Genomic DNA, 25,819 nt, shown 5'->3' on the forward strand with positions numbered 1-25,819 from the left:
ATCTACAGTCTACCAGAGGACCAGAGACATGACAGGTGTATAGTATCTACAGTCTACCAGAGGACCAGAGACATGACAGGTGTATAGTATCTACAGTCTACCAGAGGACCAGAGACATGACAGGTGTATAGTATCTACAGTCTACCAGAGGACCAGAGACATGACAGGTGTATAGTATCTACAGTCTACCAGAGACATGACAGGTGTATAGTATCTACAGTCTACCAGAGGACCAGAGACATGACAGGTGTATAGTATCTACAGTCTACCAGAGGACCAGAGACATGACAGGTGTATAGTATCTACAGTCTACCAGAGGACATGACAGGTGTATAGTATCTACACTCTACCAGAGGACCAGAGACATGACAGGTGTATAGTATCTACAGTCTACCAGAGGACCAGAGACATGACAGGTGTATAGTATCTACAGTCTACCAGAGGACCAGAGACAGTGACAGGTGTATAGTATCTACAGTCTACCAGAGGACCAGAGACATGACAGGTGTATAGTATCTACAGTCTACCAGAGGACCAGAGACATGACAGGTGTATAGTATCTACAGTCTACCAGAGGACCAGAGACATGACAGGTGTATAGTATCTACAGTCTACCAGAGGACCAGAGACATGACAGGTGTATAGTATCTACAGTCTACCAGAGGACCAGAGACATGACAGGTGTATAGTATCTACAGTCTACCAGAGGACCAGAGACATGACAGGTGTATAGACCAGTCTACCAGAGACATGACAGGTGTATAGTATCTACAGTCTACCAGAGGACCAGAGACATGACAGGTGTATAGTATCTACAGTCTACCAGAGACATGACAGGTGTATAGTATCTACAGTCTACCAGAGGACCAGAGACATGACAGGTGTATAGTATCTACAGTCTACCAGAGGACCAGAGACATGACAGGTGTATAGTATCTACAGTCTACCAGAGGACCAGAGACATGACAGGTGTATAGTATCTACAGTCTACCAGAGACATGACAGGTGTATAGTATCTACAGTCTACCAGAGGACCAGAGACATGACAGGTGTATAGTATCTACAGTCTACCAGAGGACCAGAGACATGACAGGTGTATAGTATCTACAGTCTACCAGAGGACCAGAGACATGACAGGTGTATAGTATCTACAGTCTACCAGAGGACCAGAGACATGACAGGTGTATAGTATCTACAGTCTACCAGGGGACCAGAGACATGACAGGTGTATAGTATCTACAGTCTACCAGAGGACCAGAGACATGACAGGTGTATAGTATCTACAGTCTACCAGAGACATGACAGGTGTATAGTATCTACAGTCTACCAGAGGACCAGAGACATGACAGGTGTATAGTATCTACAGAGGACCAGAGACATGACAGGTGTATAGTATCTACAGACCAGAGAGACATGACAGGTGTATAGTATCTACAGTCTACCAGAGACATGACAGGTGTATAGTATCTACAGTCTACCAGACAGGACCAGAGACATGACAGGTGTATAGTATCTACAGTCTACCAGAGACATGACAGGTGTATAGTATCTACAGTCTACCAGAGGACCAGAGACATGACAGGTGTATAGTATCTACAGTACCAGAGGACCAGAGACATCAGGTGTATAGTATCTACAGTCTACCAGAGACATGACAGGTGTATAGTATCTACAGTCTACATGACAGAGGACCAGAGACATGACAGGTGTATAGTATCTACAGTCTACCAGAGGACCAGAGACATGACAGGTGTATAGTATCTACAGTCTACCAGAGGACCAGAGACATGACAGGTGTATAGTATCTACAGTCTACCAGAGACATGACAGGTGTATAGTATCTACAGTCTACCAGAGGACCAGAGACATGACAGGTGTATAGTATCTACAGTCTACCAGAGACATGACAGGTGTATAGTATCTACAGTCTACCAGAGGACCAGAGACATGACAGGTGTATAGTATCTACAGTCTACCAGAGGACCAGAGACATGACAGGTGTATAGTATCTACAGTCTACCAGAGGACCAGAGACATGACAGGTGTATAGTATCTACAGTCTACCAGAGACATGACAGGTGTATAGTATCTACAGTCTACCAGAGGACCAGAGACATGACAGGTGTATAGTATCTACAGTCTACCAGAGGACCAGAGACATGACAGGTGTATAGTATCTACAGTCTACCAGAGGACCAGAGACATGACAGGTGTATAGTATCTACAGTCTACCAGAGGACCAGAGACATGACAGGTGTATAGTATCTACAGTCTACCAGAGGACCAGAGACATGACAGGTGTATAGTATCTACAGTCTACCAGAGGACCAGAGACATGACAGGTGTATAGTATCTACAGTCTACCAGAGACATGACAGGTGTATAGTATCTACAGTACCAGAGGACCAGAGACATGACAGGTGTATAGGACCAGAGACATGACAGGTGTATAGTATCTACAGTCTACCAGAGGACCAGAGACATGACAGGTGTATAGTATCTACAGTCTACCAGAGACATGACCAGAGACATGACAGGTGTATAGTATCTACAGTCTACCAGAGGACCAGAGACATGACAGGTGTATAGTATCTACAGTCTACCAGAGGACCAGAGACATGACAGGTGTATAGTATCTACAGTCTACCAGAGACATGACAGATGTATAGTATCTACAGTCTACCAGAGACATGACAGGTGTATAGTATCTACAGTCTACCAGAGGACCAGAGACATGACAGGTGTGTAGTATCTACAGTCTACCAGAGGACCAGAGACATGACAGGTGTATAGTATCTACAGTCTACCAGAGGACCAGAGACATGACAGGTGTATAGTATCTACAGTCTACCAGAGACATGACAGGTGTATAGTATCTACAGTCTACCAGAGGACCAGAGACATGACAGGTGTATAGTATCTACAGTCTACCAGAGGACCAGAGACATGACAGGTGTATAGTATCTACAGTCTACCAGAGACATGACAGTATAGGACCAGAGACATGACAGGTGTATAGTATCTACAGTCTACCAGAGGACCAGAGACATGACAGGTGTATAGTATCTACAGTCTACCAGAGGACCAGAGACATGACAGGTGTATAGTATCTACAGTCTACCAGAGACATCTACAGTCTACCAGAGGACCAGAGACATGACAGGTGTATAGTATCTACAGTCTATGACAGGTGTATAGTATCTACAGTCTACCAGAGACATGACAGGTGTATAGTATCTACAGTCTACCAGAGGACCAGAGACATGACAGGTGTATAGTATCTACAGTCTACCAGAGGACCAGAGACATGACAGGTGTATAGTATCTACAGTCTACCAGAGGACCAGAGACATGACAGGTGTATAGTATCTACAGTCTACCAGAGACATGACAGGTGTATAGTATCTACAGTCTACCAGAGGACCAGAGACATGACAGGTGTATAGTATCTACAGTCTACCAGAGGACCAGAGACATGACAGGTGTATAGTGTCTACAGTCTACCAGAGGACCAGAGACATGACAGGTGTATAGTATCTACAGTCTACCAGAGGACCAGAGACATGACAGGTGTATAGTATCTACAGTCTACCAGGGGACCAGAGACATGACAGGTGTATAGTATCTACAGTCTACCAGAGGACCAGAGACATGACAGGTGTATAGTATCTACAGTCTACCAGAGACATGACAGGTGTATAGTATCTACAGTCTACCAGAGGACCAGAGACATGACAGGTGTATAGTATCTACAGTCTACCAGAGACATGACAGGTGTATAGTATCTACAGTCTACCAGAGGACCAGAGACATGACAGGTGTATCGTATCTACAGTCTACCAGAGACATGACAGGTGTATAGTATCTACAGTCTACCAGAGGACCAGAGACATGACAGGTGTATCGTATCTACAGTCTACCAGAGACATGACAGGTGTATAGTATCTACAGTCTACCAGAGACATGACAGGTGTATAGTATCTACAGTCTACCAGAGGACCAGAGACATGACAGGTGTATAGTATCTACAGTCTACCAGAGGACCAGAGACATGACAGGTGTATAGTATCTACAGTCTACCAGAGACATGACAGATGTATAGTATCTACAGTCTACCAGAGACATGACAGGTGTATAGTATCTACAGTCTACCAGAGGACCAGAGACATGACATGTGTATAGTATCTACAGTCTACCAGAGGACCAGAGACATGACAGGTGTATAGTATCTACAGTCTACCAGAGGACCAGAGACATGACAGGTGTATAGTATCTACAGTCTACCAGAGACATGACAGGTGTATAGTATCTACAGTCTACCAGAGGACCAGAGACATGACAGGTGTGTAGTATCTACAGTCTACCAGAGGACCAGAGACATGACAGGTGTATAGTATCTACAGTCTACCAGAGACATGACAGGTGTATAGTATCTACAGTCTACCAGAGACATGACAGGTGTATAGTATCTACAGTCTACCAGAGACATGACAGGTGTATAGTATCTACAGTCTACCAGAGACATGACAGGTGTATAGTATCTACAGTCTACCAGAGGACCAGAGACATGACAGGTGTATAGTATCTACAGTCTACCAGAGACATGACAGGTGTATAGTATCTACAGTCTACCAGAGGACCAGAGACATGACAGGTGTATCGTATCTACAGTCTACCAGAGACATGACAGGTGTATAGTATCTACAGTCTACCAGAGACATGACAGGTGTATAGTATCTACAGTCTACCAGAGGACCAGAGACATGACAGGTGTATAGTATCTACAGTCTACCAGAGGACCAGAGACATGACAGGTGTATAGTATCTACAGTCTACCAGAGGACCAGAGACATGACAGGTGTATAGTATCTACAGTCTACCAGAGACATGACAGGTGTATAGTATCTACAGTCTACCAGAGGACCAGAGACATGACAGGTGTATAGTATCTACAGTCTACCAGAGGACCAGAGACATGACAGGTGTATAGTGTCTACAGTCCAGAGGACCAGAGACATGACAGGTGTATAGTATCTACAGTCTACCAGAGGACCAGAGACATGACAGGTGTATAGTATCTACAGTCTACCAGGGGACCAGAGACATGACAGGTGTATAGTATCTACAGTCTACCAGAGGACCAGAGACATGACAGGTGTATAGTATCTACAGTCTACCAGAGACATGACAGGTGTATAGTATCTACAGTCTACCAGAGGACCAGAGACATGACAGGTGTATAGTATCTACAGTCTACCAGAGACATGACAGGTGTATAGTATCTACAGTCTACCAGAGGACCAGAGACATGACAGGTGTATCGTATCTACAGTCTACCAGAGACATGACAGGTGTATAGTATCTACAGTCTACCAGAGGACCAGAGACATGACAGGTGTATCGTATCTACAGTCTACCAGAGACATGACAGGTGTATAGTATCTACAGTCTACCAGAGACATGACAGGTGTATAGTATCTACAGTCTACCAGAGGACCAGAGACATGACAGGTGTATAGTATCTACAGTCTACCAGAGGACCAGAGACATGACAGGTGTATAGTATCTACAGTCTACCAGAGACATGACAGATGTATAGTATCTACAGTCTACCAGAGACATGACAGGTGTATAGTATCTACAGTCTAGCAGAGGACCAGAGACATGACAGGTGTATCGTATCTACAGTCTACCAGAGGACCAGAGACATGACAGGTGTATAGTATCTACAGTCTACCAGAGGACCAGAGACATGACAGGTGTATAGTATCTACAGTCTACCAGAGACATGACAGGTGTATAGTATCTACAGTCTACCAGAGGACCAGAGACATGACAGTGTGTATAGTATCTACAGTCTACCAGAGGACCAGAGACATGACAGGTGTATAGTATCTACAGTCTACCAGAGACATGACAGGTGTATAGTATCTACAGTCTACCAGAGACATGACAGGTGTATAGTATCTACAGTCTACCAGAGACATGACAGGTGTATAGTATCTACAGTCTACCAGAGACATGACAGGTGTATAGTATCTACAGTCTACCAGAGACATGACAGGTGTATAGTATCTACAGTCTACCAGAGGACCAGAGACATGACAGGTGTATAGTATCTACAGTCTACCAGAGGACCAGAGACATGACAGGTGTATAGTATCTACAGTCTACCAGAGGCATGACAGGTGTATAGTATCTACAGTCTACCAGAGACATGACAGGTGTATAGTAGCTACAGTCTACCAGAGACATGACAGGTGTATAGTATCTACAGTCTACCAGACACATGACAGGTGTATAGTATCTACAGTCTACCAGAGACATGACAGGTGTATAGTATCTACAGTCTACCAGAGACATGACAGGTGTATAGTATCTACAGTCTACCAGAGGACCAGAGACATGACAGGTGTATAGTATCTACAGTCTACCAGAGGACCAGAGATATGACAGGTGTATAGTGTCTACAGTCTACCAGAGGACCAGAGACATGACAGGTGTATAGTATCTACAGTCTACCAGAGGACCAGAGACATGACAGGTGTATAGTATCTACAGTCTACCAGGGGACCAGAGACATGACAGGTGTATAGTATCTACAGTCTAACAGAGGACCAGAGACATGACAGGTGTATAGTATCTACAGTCTACCAGAGGACCAGAGACATGACAGGTGTATAGTATCTACAGTCTACCAGAGGACCAGAGACATGACAGGTGTATAGTATCTACAGTCTACCAGAGGACCAGAGACATGACAGGTGTATAGTGTCTACAGTCTACCAGAGGACCAGAGACATGACAGGTGTATAGTATCTACAGTCTACCAGAGGACCAGAGACATGACAGGTGTATAGTATCTACAGTCTACCAGGGGACCAGAGACATGACAGGTGTATAGTATCTACAGTCTACCAGAGGACCAGAGACATGACAGGTGTATAGTATCTACAGTCTACCAGAGACATGACAGGTGTATAGTATCTACAGTCTACCAGAGGACCAGAGACATGACAGGTGTATAGTATCTACAGTCTACCAGAGACATGACAGGTGTATAGTATCTATCATCTACCAGAGGACCAGAGACATGACAGGTGTATAGTATCTACAGTCTACCAGAGGACCAGAGACATGACAGGTGTATAGTATCTACAGTCTACCAGAGGACCAGAGACATGACAGGTGTATAGTATCTACAGTCTACCAGAGACATGACAGGTGTATAGTATCTACAGTCTACCAGAGGACCAGAGACATGACAGGTGTATAGTATCTACAGTCTACCAGAGGACCAGAGACATGACAGGTGTATAGTGTCTACAGTCTACCAGAGGACCAGAGACATGACAGGTGTATAGTATCTACAGTCTACCAGAGGACCAGAGATATGACAGGTGTATAGTATCTACAGTCTACCAGGGGACCAGAGACATGACAGGTGTATAGTATCTACAGTCTACCAGAGGACCAGAGACATGACAGGTGTATAGTATCTACAGTCTACCAGAGACATGACAGGTGTATAGTATCTGCAGTCTACCAGAGGACCAGAGACATGACAGGTGTATAGTATCTACAGTCTACCAGAGACATGACAGGTGTATAGTATCTACAGTCTACCAGAGGACCAGAGACATGACAGGTGTATCGTATCTACAGTCTACCAGAGACATGACAGGTGTATAGTATCTACAGTCTACCAGAGGACCAGAGACATGACAGGTGTATCGTATCTACAGTCTACCAGAGACATGACAGGTGTATAGTATCTACAGTCTACCAGAGACATGACAGGTGTATAGTATCTACAGTCTACCAGAGGACCAGAGACATGACAGGTGTATAGTATCTACAGTCTACCAGAGGACCAGAGACATGACAGGTGTATAGTATCTACAGTCTACCGAGACATGACAGATGTATAGTATCTACAGTCTACCAGAGACATGACAGGTGTATAGTATCTACAGTCTACCAGAGGACCAGAGACATGACATGTGTATCGTATCTACAGTCTACCAGAGGACCAGAGACATGACAGGTGTATAGTATCTACAGTCTACCAGAGGACCAGAGACATGACAGGTGTATAGTATCTACAGTCTACCAGAGACATGACAGGTGTATAGTATCTACAGTCTACCAGAGGACCAGAGACATGACAGGTGTGTAGTATCTACAGTCTACCAGAGGACCAGAGACATGACAGGTGTATAGTATCTACAGTCTACCAGAGACATGACAGGTGTATAGTATCTACAGTCTACCAGAGACATGACAGGTGTATAGTATCTACAGTCTACCAGAGACGTGACAGGTGTATAGTATCTACAGTCTACCAGAGACATGACAGGTGTATAGTATCTACAGTCTACCAGAGGACCAGAGACATGACAGTGTGTATACAGTACATACAGTCTACCAGAGGACCAGAGACATGACAGGTGTATAGTATCTACAGTCTACCAGAGGACCAGAGACATGACAGGTGTATAGTATCTACAGTCTACCAGAGACATGACAGGTGTATAGTATCTACAGTCTACCAGAGGACCAGAGACATGACAGGTGTATAGTATCTACAGTCTACCAGAGGACCAGAGACATGACAGAGGACCAGAGACATGACAGGTGTATAGTATCTACAGTCTACCAGAGGACCAGAGACATGACAGGTGTATAGTATCTACAGTCTACCAGAGACATGACAGGTGTATAGTATCTACAGTCTACCAGAGGACCAGAGACATGACAGGTGTATAGTATCTACAGTCTACCAGAGGACCAGAGACATGACAGGTGTATAGTATCTACAGTCTACCAGAGACATGACAGGTGTATAGTATCTACAGTCTACCAGAGGACCAGAGACATGACAGGTGTATAGTATCTACAGTCTACCAGAGGACCAGAGACATGACAGGTGTATAGTATCTACAGTCTACCAGACAGGTGTATAGTATCTACAGTCTACCAGAGACATGACAGGTGTATAGTATCTACAGTCTACCAGAGACATGACAGGTGTATAGTATCTACAGTCTACCAGAGACATGACAGGTGTATAGTATCTACAGTCTACCAGAGACATGACAGGTGTATAGTATCTACAGTCTACCAGAGGACCAGAGACATGACAGGTGTATCGTATCTACAGTCTACCAGAGGACCAGAGACATGACAGGTGTATAGTATCTACAGTCTACCAGAGACATGACAGGTGTATAGTATCTACAGTCTACCAGAGACATGACAGGTGTATAGTATCTACAGTCTACCAGAGACATGACAGGTGTATAGTATCTACAGTCTACCAGACACATGACAGGTGTATAGTATCTACAGTCTACCAGAGACATGACAGGTGTATAGTATCTACAGTCTACCAGAGACATGACAGGTGTATAGTATCTACAGTCTACCAGAGGACCAGAGACATGACAGGTGTATAGTATCTACAGTCTACCAGAGGACCAGAGATATGACAGGTGTATAGTGTCTACAGTCTACCAGAGGACCAGAGACATGACAGGTGTATAGTATCTACAGTCTACCAGAGGACCAGAGACATGACAGGTGTATAGTATCTACAGTCTACCAGGGGACCAGAGACATGACAGGTGTATAGTATCTACAGTCTAACAGAGGACCAGAGACATGACAGGTGTATAGTATCTACAGTCTACCAGAGGACCAGAGACATGACAGGTGTATAGTATCTACAGTCTACCAGAGGACCAGAGACATGACAGGTGTATAGTATCTACAGTCTACCAGAGGACCAGAGACATGACAGGTGTATAGTGTCTACAGTCTACCAGAGGACCAGAGACATGACAGGTGTATAGTATCTACAGTCTACCAGAGGACCAGAGACATGACAGGTGTATAGTATCTACAGTCTACCAGGGGACCAGAGACATGACAGGTGTATAGTATCTACAGTCTACCAGAGGACCAGAGACATGACAGGTGTATAGTATCTACAGTCTACCAGAGACATGACAGGTGTATAGTATCTACAGTCTACCAGAGGACCAGAGACATGACAGGTGTATAGTATCTACAGTCTACCAGAGACATGACAGGTGTATAGTATCTATCATCTACCAGAGGACCAGAGACATGACAGGTGTATAGTATCTACAGTCTACCAGAGGACCAGAGACATGACAGGTGTATAGTATCTACAGTCTACCAGAGGACCAGAGACATGACAGGTGTATAGTATCTACAGTCTACCAGAGACATGACAGGTGTATAGTATCTACAGTCTACCAGAGGACCAGAGACATGACAGGTGTATAGTATCTACAGTCTACCAGAGGACCAGAGACATGACAGGTGTATAGTGTCTACAGTCTACCAGAGGACCAGAGACATGACAGGTGTATAGTATCTACAGTCTACCAGAGGACCAGAGATATGACAGGTGTATAGTATCTACAGTCTACCAGGGGACCAGAGACATGACAGGTGTATAGTATCTACAGTCTACCAGAGGACCAGAGACATGACAGGTGTATAGTATCTACAGTCTACCAGAGACATGACAGGTGTATAGTATCTGCAGTCTACCAGAGGACCAGAGACATGACAGGTGTATAGTATCTACAGTCTACCAGAGACATGACAGGTGTATAGACATGACAGAGGACCAGAGACATGACAGGTGTATCGTATCTACAGTCTACCAGAGACATGACAGGTGTATAGTATCTACAGTCTACCAGAGGACCAGAGACATGACAGGTGTATCGTATCTACAGTCTACCAGAGACATGACAGGTGTATAGTATCTACAGTCTACCAGAGACATGACAGGTGTATAGTATCTACAGTCTACCAGAGGACCAGAGACATGACAGGTGTATAGTATCTACAGTCTACCAGAGGACCAGAGACATGACAGGTGTATAGTATCTACAGTCTACCCGAGACATGACAGATGTATAGTATCTACAGTCTACCAGAGACATGACAGGTGTATAGTATCTACAGTCTACCAGAGGACCAGAGACATGACATGTGTATCGTATCTACAGTCTACCAGAGGACCAGAGACATGACAGGTGTATAGTATCTACAGTCTACCAGAGGACCAGAGACATGACAGGTGTATAGTATCTACAGTCTACCAGAGACATGACAGGTGTATAGTATCTACAGTCTACCAGAGGACCAGAGACATGACAGGTGTGTAGTATCTACAGTCTACCAGAGGACCAGAGACATGACAGGTGTATAGTATCTACAGTCTACCAGAGACATGACAGGTGTATAGTATCTACAGTCTACCAGAGACATGACAGGTGTATAGTATCTACAGTCTACCAGAGACGTGACAGGTGTATAGTATCTACAGTCTACCAGAGACATGACAGGTGTATAGTATCTACAGTCTACCAGAGGACCAGAGACATGACATGTGTATCGTATATACAGTCTACCAGAGGACCAGAGACATGACAGGTGTATAGTATCTACAGTCTACCAGAGGACCAGAGACATGACAGGTGTATAGTATCTACAGTCTACCAGAGACATGACAGGTGTATAGTATCTACAGTCTACCAGAGGACCAGAGACATGACAGGTGTGTAGTATCTACAGTCTACCAGAGGACCAGAGACATGACAGGTGTATAGTATCTACAGTCTACCAGAGACATGACAGGTGTATAGTATCTACAGACCAGAGACATGACAGGTGTATAGTATCTACAGTCTACCAGAGACATGACAGGTGTATAGTATCTACAGTCTACCAGAGACATGACAGGTGTATAGTATCTACAGTCTACCAGAGGACCAGAGACATGACAGGTGTATAGTATCTACAGTCTACCAGAGGACCAGAGACATGACAGGTGTATAGTATCTACAGTCTACCAGAGGACCAGAGACATGACAGGTGTATAGTATCTACAGTCTACCCAGGACCAGAGACATGACAGGTGTATAGTATCTACAGTCTACCAGAGGACCAGAGACATGACAGGTGTATAGTATCTACAGTCTACCAGAGACATGACAGGTGTATAGTATCTACAGTCTACCAGAGGACCAGAGACATGACAGGTGTATAGTATCTACAGTCTACCAGAGGACCAGAGACATGACAGGTGTATAGTATCTACAGTCTACCAGAGGACCAGAGACATGACAGGTGTATAGTATCTACAGTCTACCAGAGGACCAGAGACATGACAGGTGTATAGTATCTACAGTCTACCAGAGGACCAGAGACATGACAGGTGTATAGTATCTACAGTCTACCAGAGACATGACAGGTGTATAGTATCTACAGTCTACCAGAGGACCAGAGACATGACAGGTGTATAGTATCTACAGTCTACCAGAGGACCAGAGACATGACAGGTGTATAGTGTCTACAGTCTACCAGAGGACCAGAGACATGACAGGTGTATAGTATCTACAGTCTACCAGAGGACCAGAGACATGACAGGTGTATAGTATCTACAGTCTACCAGGGGACCAGAGACATGACAGGTGTATAGTATCTACAGTCTACCAGAGGACCAGAGACATGACAGGTGTATAGTATCTACAGTCTACCAGAGACATGACAGGTGTATAGTATCTACAGTCACCAGAGGACCAGAGACATGACAGGTGTATAGTATCTACAGTCTACCAGAGACATGACAGGTGTATAGTATCTACAGTCTACCAGAGGACCAGAGACATGACAGGTGTATCGTATCTACAGTCTACCAGAGACATGACAGGTGTATAGTATCTACAGTCTACCAGAGGACCAGAGACATGACAGGTGTATAGTATCTACAGTCTACCAGAGACATGACAGGTGTATAGTATCTACAGTCTACCAGAGACATGACAGGTGTATAGTATCTACAGTCTACCAGAGGACCAGAGACATGACAGGTGTATAGTATCTACAGTCTACCAGAGGACCAGAGACATGACAGGTGTATAGTATCTACAGTCTACGAGACATGAGAGACAGTCTACCAGAGACATGACAGGTGTATAGTATCTACAGTCTACCAGAGGACCAGAGACATGACAGGTGTATAGTATCTACAGTCTACCAGAGGACCAGAGACATGACAGGTGTATAGTATCTACAGTCTACCAGAGGACCAGAGACATGACAGGTGTATAGTATCTACAGTCTACCAGAGACATGACAGGTGTATAGTATCTACAGTCTACCAGAGGACCAGAGACATGACAGGTGTATAGTATCTACAGTCTACCACATGACAGGTGTATAGTATCTACAGTCTACCAGAGACATGACAGGTGTATAGTATCTACAGTCTACCAGAGACATGACAGGTGTATAGTATCTACAGTCTACCAGAGCGTGGACCAGAGACATGACAGGTGTATAGTATCTACAGTCTACCAGAGGACCAGAGACATGACATGTGTATAGTATATACAGTCTACCAGAGGACCAGAGACATGACAGGTGTATAGTATCTACAGTCTACCAGAGGAGAGACATGACAGGTGTATAGTATCTACAGTCTACCAGAGACATGACAGGTGTATAGTATCTACAGTCTACCAGAGGACCAGAGACATGACAGGTGTATAGTATCTACAGTCTACCAGAGGACCAGAGACATGACAGGTGTATAGTATCTACAGTCTACCAGAGACATGACAGGTGTATAGTATCTACAGTCTACCAGAGACATGACAGGTGTATAGTATCTACAGACATGACAGGTGTATAGTATCTACAGTCTACCAGAGACATGACAGGTGTATAGTATCTACAGTCTACCAGAGGACCAGAGACATGACAGGTGTATAGTATCTACAGTCTACCAGAGACATGACAGGTGTATAGTATCTACAGTCTACCAGAGGACCAGAGACATGACAGGTGTATAGTATCTACAGTCTACCAGAGACATGACAGGTGTATAGTATCTACAGTCTACCAGAGACATGACAGGTGTATAGTATCTACAGTCTACCAGAGGACCAGAGACATGACAGGTGTATAGTATCTACAGTCTACCAGAGGACCAGAGACATGACAGGTGTATAGTATCTACAGTCTACCAGAGGACCAGAGACATGACAGGTGTATAGTATCTACAGTCTACCAGAGACATGACAGGTGTATAGTATCTACAGTCTACCAGAGGACCAGAGACATGACAGGTGTATAGTATCTACAGTCTACCAGAGGACCAGAGACATGACAGGTGTATAGTGTCTACAGTCTACCAGAGGACCAGAGACATGACAGGTGTATAGTATCTACAGTCTACCAGAGGACCAGAGACATGACAGGTGTATAGTATCTACAGTCTACCAGGGGACCAGAGACATGACAGGTGTATAGTATCTACAGTCTACCAGAGGACCAGAGACATGACAGGTGTATAGTATCTACAGTCTACCAGAGACATGACAGGTGTATAGTATCTACAGTCTACCAGAGGACCAGAGACATGACAGGTGTATAGTATCTACAGTCTACCAGAGACATGACAGGTGTATAGTATCTACAGTCTACCAGAGGACCAGAGACATGACAGGTGTATCGTATCTACAGTCTACCAGAGACATGACAGGTGTATAGTATCTACAGTCTACCAGAGGACCAGAGACATGACAGGTGTATCGTATCTACAGTCTACCAGAGACATGACAGGTGTATAGTATCTACAGTCTACCAGAGACATGACAGGTGTATAGTATCTACAGTCTACCAGAGGACCAGAGACATGACAGGTGTATAGTATCTACAGTCTACCAGAGGACCAGAGACATGACAGGTGTATAGTATCTACAGTCTACCCGAGACATGACAGATGTATAGTATCTACAGTCTACAGACATGACAGGTGTATAGTATCTACAGTCTACCAGAGGACCAGAGACATGACATGTGTATCGTATCTACAGTCTACCAGAGGACCAGAGACATGACAGGTGTATAGTATCTACAGTCTACCAGAGGACCAGAGACATGACAGGTGTGTAGTATCTACAGTCTACCAGAGGACCAGAGACATGACAGGTGTATAGTATCTACAGTCTACCAGAGACATGACAGGTGTATAGTATCTACAGTCTACCAGAGACATGACAGGTGTATAGTATCTACAGTCTACCAGAGACATGACAGGTGTATAGTATCTACAGTCTACCAGAGACATGACAGGTGTATAGTATCTACAGTCTACCAGAGGACCAGAGACATGACAGGTGTATAGTATCTACAGTCTACCAGAGACATGACAGGTGTATAGTATCTACAGTCTACCAGAGGACCAGAGACATGACAGGTGTATCGTATCTACAGTCTACCAGAGGACCAGAGACATGACAGGTGTATAGTATCTACAGTCTACCAGAGGCATGACAGGTGTATAGTATCTACAGTCTACCAGAGACATGACAGGTGTATAGTATCTACAGTCTACCAGAGACATGACAGGTGTATAGTATCTACAGTCTACCAGAGACATGACAGGTGTATAGTATCTACAGTCTACCAGAGACATGACAGGTGTATAGTATCTACAGTCTACCAGAGGACCAGAGACATGACAGGTGTATAGTATCTACAGTCTACCAGAGGAGCAGAGATATGACAGGTGTATAGTGTCTACAGTCTACCAGAGGACCAGAGACATGACAGGTGTATAGTATCTACAGTCTACCAGAGGACCAGAGACATGACAGGTGTATAGTATCTACAGTCTACCAGGGGACCAGAGACATGACAGGTGTATAGTATCTACAGTCTACCAGAGGACCAGAGACATGACAGGTGTATAGTATCTACAGTCTACCAGAGGACCAGAGACATGACAGGTGTATAGTATCTACAGTCTACCAGAGGACCAGAGACATGACAGGTGTATAGTGTCTACAGTCTACCAGAGGACCAGAGACATGACAGGTGTATAGTATCTACAGTCTACCAGAGGACCAGAGACATGACAGGTGTATAGTGTCTACAGTCTACCAGAGGACCAGAGACATGACAGGTGTATAGTATCTACAGTCTACCAGAGGACCAGAGACATGACAGGTGTATAGTATCTACAGTCTACCAGGGGACCAGAGACATGACAGGTGTATAGTATCTACAGTCTACCAGAGGACCAGAGACATGACAGGTGTATAGTATCTACAGTCTACCAGAGACATGACAGGTGTATAGTATCTACAGTCTACCAGAGGACCAGAGACATGACAGGTGTATAGTATCTACAGTCTACCAGAGACATGACAGGTGTATAGTATCTACAGTCTACCAGAGGACCAGAGACATGACAGGTGTATAGTATCTACAGTCTACCAGAGGACCAGAGACATGACAGGTGTATAGTATCTACAGTCTACCAGAGGACCAGAGACATGACAGGTGTATAGTATCTACAGTCTACCAGAGACATGACAGGTGTATAGTATCTACAGTCTACCAGAGGACCAGAGACATGACAGGTGTATAGTATCTACAGTCTACCAGAGACATGACAGGTGTATAGTATCTACAGTCTACCAGAGGACCAGAGACATGACAGGTGTATAGTATCTACAGTCTACCAGAGGACCAGAGACATGACAGGTGTATAGTATCTACAGTCTACCAGAGGACCAGAGACATGACAGGTGTATAGTATCTACAGTCTACCAGAGACATGACAGGTGTATAGTATCTACAGTCTACCAGAGGACCAGAGACATGACAGGTGTATAGTATCTACAGTCTACCAGAGGACCAGAGACATGACAGGTGTATAGTGTCTACAGTCTACCAGAGGACCAGAGACATGACAGGTGTATAGTATCAACAGTCTACCAGAGGACCAGAGACATGACAGGTGTATAGTATCTACAGTCTACCAGGGGACCAGAGACATGACAGGTGTATAGTATCTACAGTCTACCAGAGGACCAGAGACATGACAGGTGTATAGTATCTACAGTCTACCAGAGACATGACAGGTGTATAGTATCTACAGTCTACCAGAGGACCAGAGACATGACAGGTGTATAGTATCTACAGTCTACCAGAGACATGACAGGTGTATAGTATCTACAGTCTACCAGAGGACCAGAGACATGACAGGTGTATCATATCTACAGTCTACCAGAGACATGACAGGTGTATAGTATCTACAGTCTACCAGAGGACCAGAGACATGACAGGTGTATCGTATCTACAGTCTACCAGAGACATGACAGGTGTATAGTATCTACAGTCTACCAGAGACATGACAGGTGTATAGTATCTACAGTCTACCAGAGGACCAGAGACATGACAGGTGTATAGAGTCTACCAGAGGACCAGAGACATGACAGGTGTATAGTATCTACAGTCTACCCGAGACATGACAGATGTATAGTATCTACAGTCTACCAGAGACATGACAGGTGTATAGTATCTACAGTCTACCAGAGGACCAGAGACATGACATGTGTATCGTATCTACAGTCTACCAGAGGACCAGAGACATGACAGGTGTATAGTATCTACAGTCTACCAGAGGACCAGAGACATGACAGGTGTATAGTATCTACAGTCTACCAGAGACATGACAGGTGTATAGTATCTACAGTCTACCAGAGGACCAGAGACATGACAGGTGTGTAGTATCTACAGTCTACCAGAGGACCAGAGACATGACAGGTGTATAGTATCTACAGTCTACCAGAGACATGACAGGTGTATAGTATCTACAGTCTACCAGAGACATGACAGGTGTATAGTATCTACAGTCTACCAGAGACATGACAGGTGTATAGTATCTACAGTCTACCAGAGACATGACAGGTGTATAGTATCTACAGTCTACCAGAGGACCAGAGACATGACAGGTGTATAGTATCTACAGTCTACCAGAGACATGACAGAAGTATAGTATCTACAGTCTACCAGAGGACCAGAGACATGACAGGTGTATCGTATCTACAGTCTACCAGAGGACCAGAGACATGACAGGTGTATCGTATCTACAGTCTACCAGAGACATGACAGGTGTATAGTATCTACAGTCTACCAGAGACATGACAGGTGTATAGTATCGACAGTCTACCAGAGGACCAGAGACATGACAGGTGTATAGTATCTACAGTCTACCAGAGGACCAGAGACATGACAGGTGTATAGTATCTACAGTCTACCAGAGGACCAGAGACATGACAGGTGTATAGTATCTACAGTCTACCAGAGACATGACAGGTGTATAGTATCTACAGTCTACCAGAGGACCAGAGACATGACAGGTGTATAGTATCTACAGTCTACCAGAGGACCAGAGACATGACAGGTGTATAGTGTCTACAGTCTACCAGAGGACCAGAGACATGACAGGTGTATAGTATCTACAGTCTACCAGAGGACCAGAGACATGACAGGTGTATAGTATCTACAGTCTACCAGGGGACCAGAGACATGACAGGTGTATAGTATCTACAGTCTACCAGAGGACCAGAGACATGACAGGTGTATAGTATCTACAGTCTACCAGAGACATGACAGGTGTATAGTATCTACAGTCTACCAGAGGACCAGAGACATGACAGGTGTATAGTATCTACAGTCTACCAGAGACATGACAGGTGTATAGTATCTACAGTCTACCAGAGGACCAGAGACATGACAGGTGTATCGTATCTACAGTCTACCAGAGACATGACAGGTGTATAGTATCTACAGTCTACCAGAGGACCAGAGACATGACAGGTGTATCGTATCTACAGTCTACCAGAGACATGACAGGTGTATAGTATCTACAGTCTACCAGAGACATGACAGGTGTATAGTATCTACAGTCTACCAGAGGACCAGAGACATGACAGGTGTATAGTATCTACAGTCTACCAGAGGACCAGAGACATGACAGGTGTATAGTATCTACAGTCTACCCGAGACATGACAGATGTATAGTATCTACAGTCTACCAGAGACATGACAGGTGTATAGTATCTACAGTCTACCAGAGGACCAGAGACATGACATGTGTATCGTATCTACAGTCTACCAGAGGACCAGAGACATGACAGGTGTATAGTATCTACAGTCTACCAGAGGACCAGAGACATGACAGGTGTATAGTATCTACAGTCTACCAGAGACATGACAGGTGTATAGTATCTACAGTCTACCAGAGGACCAGAGACATGACAGGTGTGTAGTATCTACAGTCTACCAGAGGACCAGAGACATGACAGGTGTATAGTATCTACAGTCTACCAGAGACATGACAGGTGTATAGTATCTACAGTCTACCAGAGACATGACAGGTGTATAGTATCTACAGTCTACCAGAGACATGACAGGTGTATAGTATCTACAGTCTACCAGAGACATGACAGGTGTATAGTATCTACAGTCTACCAGAGGACCAGAGACATGACAGGTGTATAGTATCTACAGTCTACCAGAGACATGACAGGTGTATAGTATCTACAGTCTACCAGAGGACCAGAGACATGACAGGTGTATCGTATCTACAGTCTACCAGAGGACCAGAGACATGACAGGTGTATAGTATCTACAGTCTACCAGAGGCATGACAGGTGTATAGTATCTACAGTCTACCAGAGACATGACAGGTGTATAGTATCTACAGTCTACCAGAGACATGACAGGTGTATAGTATCTACAGTCTACCAGAGACATGACAGGTGTATAGTATCTACAGTCTACCAGAGACATGACAGGTGTATAGTATCTACAGTCTACCAGAGGACCAGAGACATGATAGGTGTATCGTATCTACAGTCTACCAGAGGACCAGAGACATGACAGGTGTATAGTATTTACAGTCTACCAGAGACATGACAGGTGTATAGTATCTACAGTCTACCAGAGGACCAGAGACATGACAGGTGTATAGTATCTACAGTCTACCAGAGGACCAGAGACATGACAGGTGTATAGTATCTACAGTCTACCAGAGGACCAGAGACATGACAGGTGTATAGTATCTACAGTCTACCAGAGGACCAGAGACATGACAGGTGTATAGTATCTACAGTCTACCAGAGACATGACAGGTGTATAGTATTTACAGTCTACCAGAGGACCAGAGACATGACAGGTGTATAGTATCTACAGTCTACCAGAGACATGACAGGTGTATAGTATCTACAGTCTACCAGAGGACCAGAGACATGACAGGTGTATAGTATCTACAGTCTACCAGAGACATGACAGGTGTATCGTATCTACAGTCTACCAGAGGACCAGAGACATGACAGGTGTATAGTATCTACAGTCTACCAGAGACATGACAGGTGTATCGTATCTACAGTCTACCAGAGACATGACAGGTGTATAGTATCTACAGTCTACCAGAGACATGACAGGTGTATAGTATCTACAGTCTACCAGAGGACCAGAGACATGACAGGTGTATAGTATCTACAGTCTACCAGAGGACCAGAGACATGACAGGTGTATAGTATCTACAGTCTACCAGATGTATAGACATGACAGGTGTATAGTATCTACAGTCTACCAGAGGACCAGAGACATGACATGTGTATCGTATCTACAGTCTACCAGAGGACCAGAGACATGACAGGTGTATAGTATCTACAGTCTACCAGAGGACCAGAGACATGACAGGTGTATAGTATATACAGTCTACCAGAGACATGACAGGTGTATAGTATCTACAGTCTACCAGAGGACCAGAGACATGACAGGTGTATAGTATCTACAGTCTACCAGAGGACCAGAGACATGACAGGTGTATAGTATCTACAGTCTACCAGAGACATGACAGGTGTATAGTATCTACAGTCTACCAGAGACATGACAGGTGTATAGTATCTACAGTCTACCAGAGACATGACAGGTGTATAGTATGTACAGTCTACCAGAGACATGACAGGTGTATAGTATCTACAGTCTACCAGAGGACCAGAGACATGACAGGTGTATAGTATCTACAGTCTACCAGAGACATGACAGGTGTATAGTATCTACAGTTTACCAGAGGACCAGAGACATGACAGGTGTATCGTATCTACAGTCTACCAGAGACATGACAGGTGTATAGTATCTACAGTCTACCAGAGACATGACAGGTGTATAGTATCTACAGTCTACCGGAGGACCAAAGACATGACAGGTGTATAGTATCTACAGTCTACCAGAGGACCAGAGACATGACAGGTGTATAGTATATACAGTCTACCAGAGACATGACAGATGTATAGTATCTACAGTCTACCAGAGGACCAGAGACATGACAGGTGTATAGTATCTACAGTCTACCAGAGACATGACAGGTGTATAGTATCTACAGTCTACCAGAGACATGACAGATGTATAGTATCTACAGTCTACCAGAGGACCAGAGACATGACAGGTGTATAGTGTATACAGTCTACCAGAGACATGACAGGTGTATAGTATCTACAGTCTACCAGAGGACCGGAGACATGACAGGTGTATAGTATCTACAGTCTACCAGAGGACCAGAGACATGACAGGTGTATAGTATCTACAGTCTACCAGAGGACCAGAGACATGACAGGTGTATAGTATCTACAGCTCTGGTGAAGCATAACACTACATACCTGCACTTAACACAACACAACAATATACTGAGTATACACAACGCTATACTGATTATACTGAGTATACACAACAATATACTGAGTGTACACAACAATATACTGAGTATACACAACGCTATACTGATTATACTGAGTATACACAACAATATACTGAGTGTACACAACGCTATACTGATGAAGTGTACTGGAGTGTGTGCATGTATGTATGTAACACGCACACAGAGGCAGGGAAAGAGGAAGTACTAAATTATAATTATAGAGATAGGATTCTATGAGCTGTCAACATCTCCTGACACACACACACACACACACACACACACACACACACACACACACACACACACACACACACACACACACACACACACATAAACACAGAGGCATAACACATATGTACAGGTCTCTTTCTATTGGTTAAACTTTGCTTCAGTTGGAAAGCATACATATTGTATACGTAGAGAAACCATGATGAGTTATTCTCATTAAAGTGCATTACAGAACAGAATAGAGACCAAAGCCTGTTTTTACCATACTGAGGCTTACACTGTACAAAGGTACTGTATGAGTACACCAAACAGTGCTGTAACGTTGAGCCAGTCAGTATGTGTTTGTATGTGTGTAATCTGCTCCAGGCCAGGCTAGGTTGGTGTGTGGTGGTAGTTTGTTGTGTTCAGGTGAGAGACTTTCCCCCCTGTGCCTGTTGAGTCTCGCCCTCACAGACGATAGATACAGCTCTCACTGTCTGCTTTCACCAACCACCGTGAGAACACACACACACACACACACACACACACACCACTGGTATGAAAAAGACGGTTGGTATCACATTTGTCGATGCAACGTTGCTGTGATTCAACAGCAGAGAGAGAGTGTGAGAGAGAGAGAGAGACAGAGAGAGCGAGAGAGAGAGGAAGAGAGAGAGAGAGAGAGAGAGAGAGAGAGAGTGTGAGAGAGAGAGGAAGAGAGAGAGAGAGAGAGAGAGAGAGAGAGAGAAAGAGAGAGAGAGAGAGAGAGAGAGAGAGAGAGAGTGAGGGTGAGAGAGAGAGAGAGAGAGCGAGGGTGAGAGAGAGAGAGAGAGAGAGAGGAGGGATAAGTGGAGCTGGGGGACATCTATGCTGACAGGCCACTCTCATTGAGGAAAACAGGATAGAAGACTTCTGCCACGACATCATGTAAACCGCAGGCTCCAAATCTGCCTCCCTCTCATCCTGTTCCATGCTGCACTGTACATGCCTCTTCAGTCATCAACATGTTTAGCCCAGCTTCCAATCATCCAACCAAAACCAGCCAGGGGAGGTTTGAGAATCCAACCAGAGCAGGGTTTAGAGGGGTAAACACAGCATCTGTTTAAGGATGAAGCTGTCTAAACCAGTGACATGAAGGCCCACACACACACACACACACACACACACACCACACACATATTCACACACACTGGTAGAGGCACTGACACAGAACCACACACACACACAGAGAATCACACACACACAGAATCACACACACACACAAAGAATCACACACACACACAGAATCACACTCACACATGATCACACACACACACACACACACAGAATATTAAACAAAGAACGATATAAGCTCCTAGTACTGCCTAAAGGGTTAATACAGACAGCTCTCTCTGTTCCTCTGCTACTACCCAGACAGGTTTATCTGCTGTCTACACATACAGCACACGTGTTATCATTCTCCTCCGCTCCACTGACACCACATTACGGCTCACAATAGCTCAGTTTCATTCATCCCAGTTCATCCCAGCCAGGGGGCTGTGCAACTGATATCTGCATGCATACAGTTCCCTTCTCAACATCCCAGCCAGATCTCTGCATCAGCATTTAACAGGTATGCCCTGGGTTGGTAATGACAGTATTGTGAGTGTATATATTCTGCAGTACTCATCAGCCTGGGAAGAAGGTATTACCATACAGGAAGTGAAACGATTAACCCATACGGGAATGAAGGCCTGTGTCTCCTGGCCTGAATCCAATGCAGCACATCTGATCAGTCAGATAACTGGTGACTTGCAGCCGCAGCAGAGATGCGAGGAGCATTGCAATGTGGTGGTCGTGTGTGTTCGTGTGTGTGTGTGTGTGTGTGCTTGTTCCTATAGGGCAAGGTTACGGACGGTAGAGATGGTATTGAGGTTACTAAGTGGCCCTGGTATAAACTGTAGAGACAGCTGACAGCTCAGAGGCTGAGGTGCCTGGGGAGAGAAACCACTTGACCGCCAATGGCAACAGCTAGTCTCTGACAAACACGAAAAAGACATTACATAAATACTTTACAATTGACATAAATTCTGACAACACACACAAACATATACACACAGCTCAGATTCTATTCATTTTCATCTCTCACTCTCACAACATCCTCAGTCTTTCTTTCCCTCCCTCCCTCTCCTTATCTTTCCATTTTTTAATTGCATCTTCTTCCCATCTCTCTCTCTCTCTCTCTCTCTCTCTCTCTCTCTCTCTCTCTCTCTCTGTTGGATCTCTTCCAAGATAGAGAGAGAGAGAGAAGGCAAGAGAGCGAGAGAGGGAGAGAGGGCAAGAGAGGGAGAGACAGAGAGAGAGAAGGCAAGAGAGCGAGAGAGGGAGAGAGGGCAAGAGAGGGAGAGACAGAGAGAGAGCGGGAGAAAGAGAGAGCGAGAGAGACAGAGAGAGAGAGCGAGAGAGACAGAGAGAGAGAGCGAGAGAAAGAGAGAGCGAGAGAGACAGAGAGAGCGGGAGAAAGAGAGAGCGAGAGAGACAGAGAGAGAGCGGGAGAAAGAGAAAGAGAGAGCCAGACATTCCAACAATCAATGGCACCTTGTTACCCTCTTGTACCTCATCGGCGGTCACATGACCAATCAGGCGCTCTATGATTGGGTAGTGGGTTGCAAGGTACACATATTAGCACAGTACGTCTTACGTCATTCTGAACCCCCACCCCCCACTCCCTCCCTCAACCCCACAACTCCCCGCTCCTCGTCCAAAACGCTACCCCTGACACCAGACACCCCACTGGGGCTTACACTAGCTCCAGTACCCATCTCTGACCTCTGACCTCACACATATCATATCAATGGGACTTTACAGGAGTGAGGAGGTGTGGGAAACTCTCTGGCGGAAAATGATATATGTCCACGTGCACCCAGTCTAAACTTAGCTGTTAAACACCAGTTTGATGGCTTCTTGTATACTTTTAACGTGTTTTCTGTGATGAATAGTTTGCAAAGAGAGAGTGAGAGAGGAGTTTATGAGAGAGAGAGAGAGAGAGAGAGAGAAAGAAAGAGAGGGGGGGTGGAGAGTTTATGAGACAGAAATAGTGCATGACAGATATACACTGAGTATACAAAACATTATGAACACCTGCTCTTTCCATGACATAGACTGACCAGGTGAATCCAGGTGAAAGCTATGATCCCTTATTGAGGTCACTTGTTAAATCCACTTCAATTCAACAGCAGAGAGAGAGAGGGGGGGGAGATCTGCTATACAAATTGATGGAAAGTGGTGTTGGGGGTAAAACATACGACATTATAAAATCCATGTACACAAACAACAAGTGTGCGGTTAAAATTGGCAAAAACACACACATTTCTTCACACAGGGTCGTGAGGTGAGACAGGGATGCAGCTTAAGCCCCACCCTCTTCAACATATATATCAACAAATTGGCGCGGGCACTCGAAAAGTCTGCAGCACCCGGCCTCACCCTGCTAGAATCTGAAGTCAAATGTCTACTGTTTGCTGATGATCTGGTGCTTCTGTCCCCAACCTAGGAGGGCCTACAGCAGCACCTAGATCTTCTGCACAGATTCTGTCAGACCTGGGCCCTTACAGTAAATTTCTGTAAGACCAAAATAATGGTGTTCCAAAAAAGGTCCAGTTGACTCATTGGAAAGAATTAACAAAAAAACAGAGCAAACTAGAATGCCATTTGGTCCTAAACAGAGAGTACACAGTGGCAGAATACCTGTCCACTGTGACTGACCCAAACTTAAGGAAAGCTTTGACTATGTACAGACTTAGTGAGCATAGCCTTGCTATTGAAAAAGGCTGCCGTATACAGACCTGGCTCTCAAGAGAAGACACAAAATGAGGTGGAAACTGAGCTGCACTTCCTAACCTCCTGTCCAACGTATGACCATATTAGAGATACATATATCTCTCAGATTACACAGATCCACAAATAATTCGAAAACAAATCCAATTTTGATCAACTCCCATATCTACTGGGGGAAATTCCACA

The 25,819-nt window shown here is 44.6% G+C and overlaps 1 protein-coding gene across 2 annotated transcripts in view; it reads right to left on the reverse strand.

The window, feature by feature from the left end:
- Nucleotides 1-25,819, reverse strand: part of chst11 (carbohydrate (chondroitin 4) sulfotransferase 11) — a 140,086-nt gene that overhangs the window by 67,816 nt on the left and 46,451 nt on the right. The window lies entirely within an intron of this gene.

The sequence above is a fragment of the Oncorhynchus nerka genome, linkage group LG23, assembly GCF_034236695.1.
Source record: "Oncorhynchus nerka isolate Pitt River linkage group LG23, Oner_Uvic_2.0, whole genome shotgun sequence".
In the NCBI taxonomy this organism is placed as follows: Eukaryota; Metazoa; Chordata; class Actinopteri; order Salmoniformes; family Salmonidae; genus Oncorhynchus; species Oncorhynchus nerka.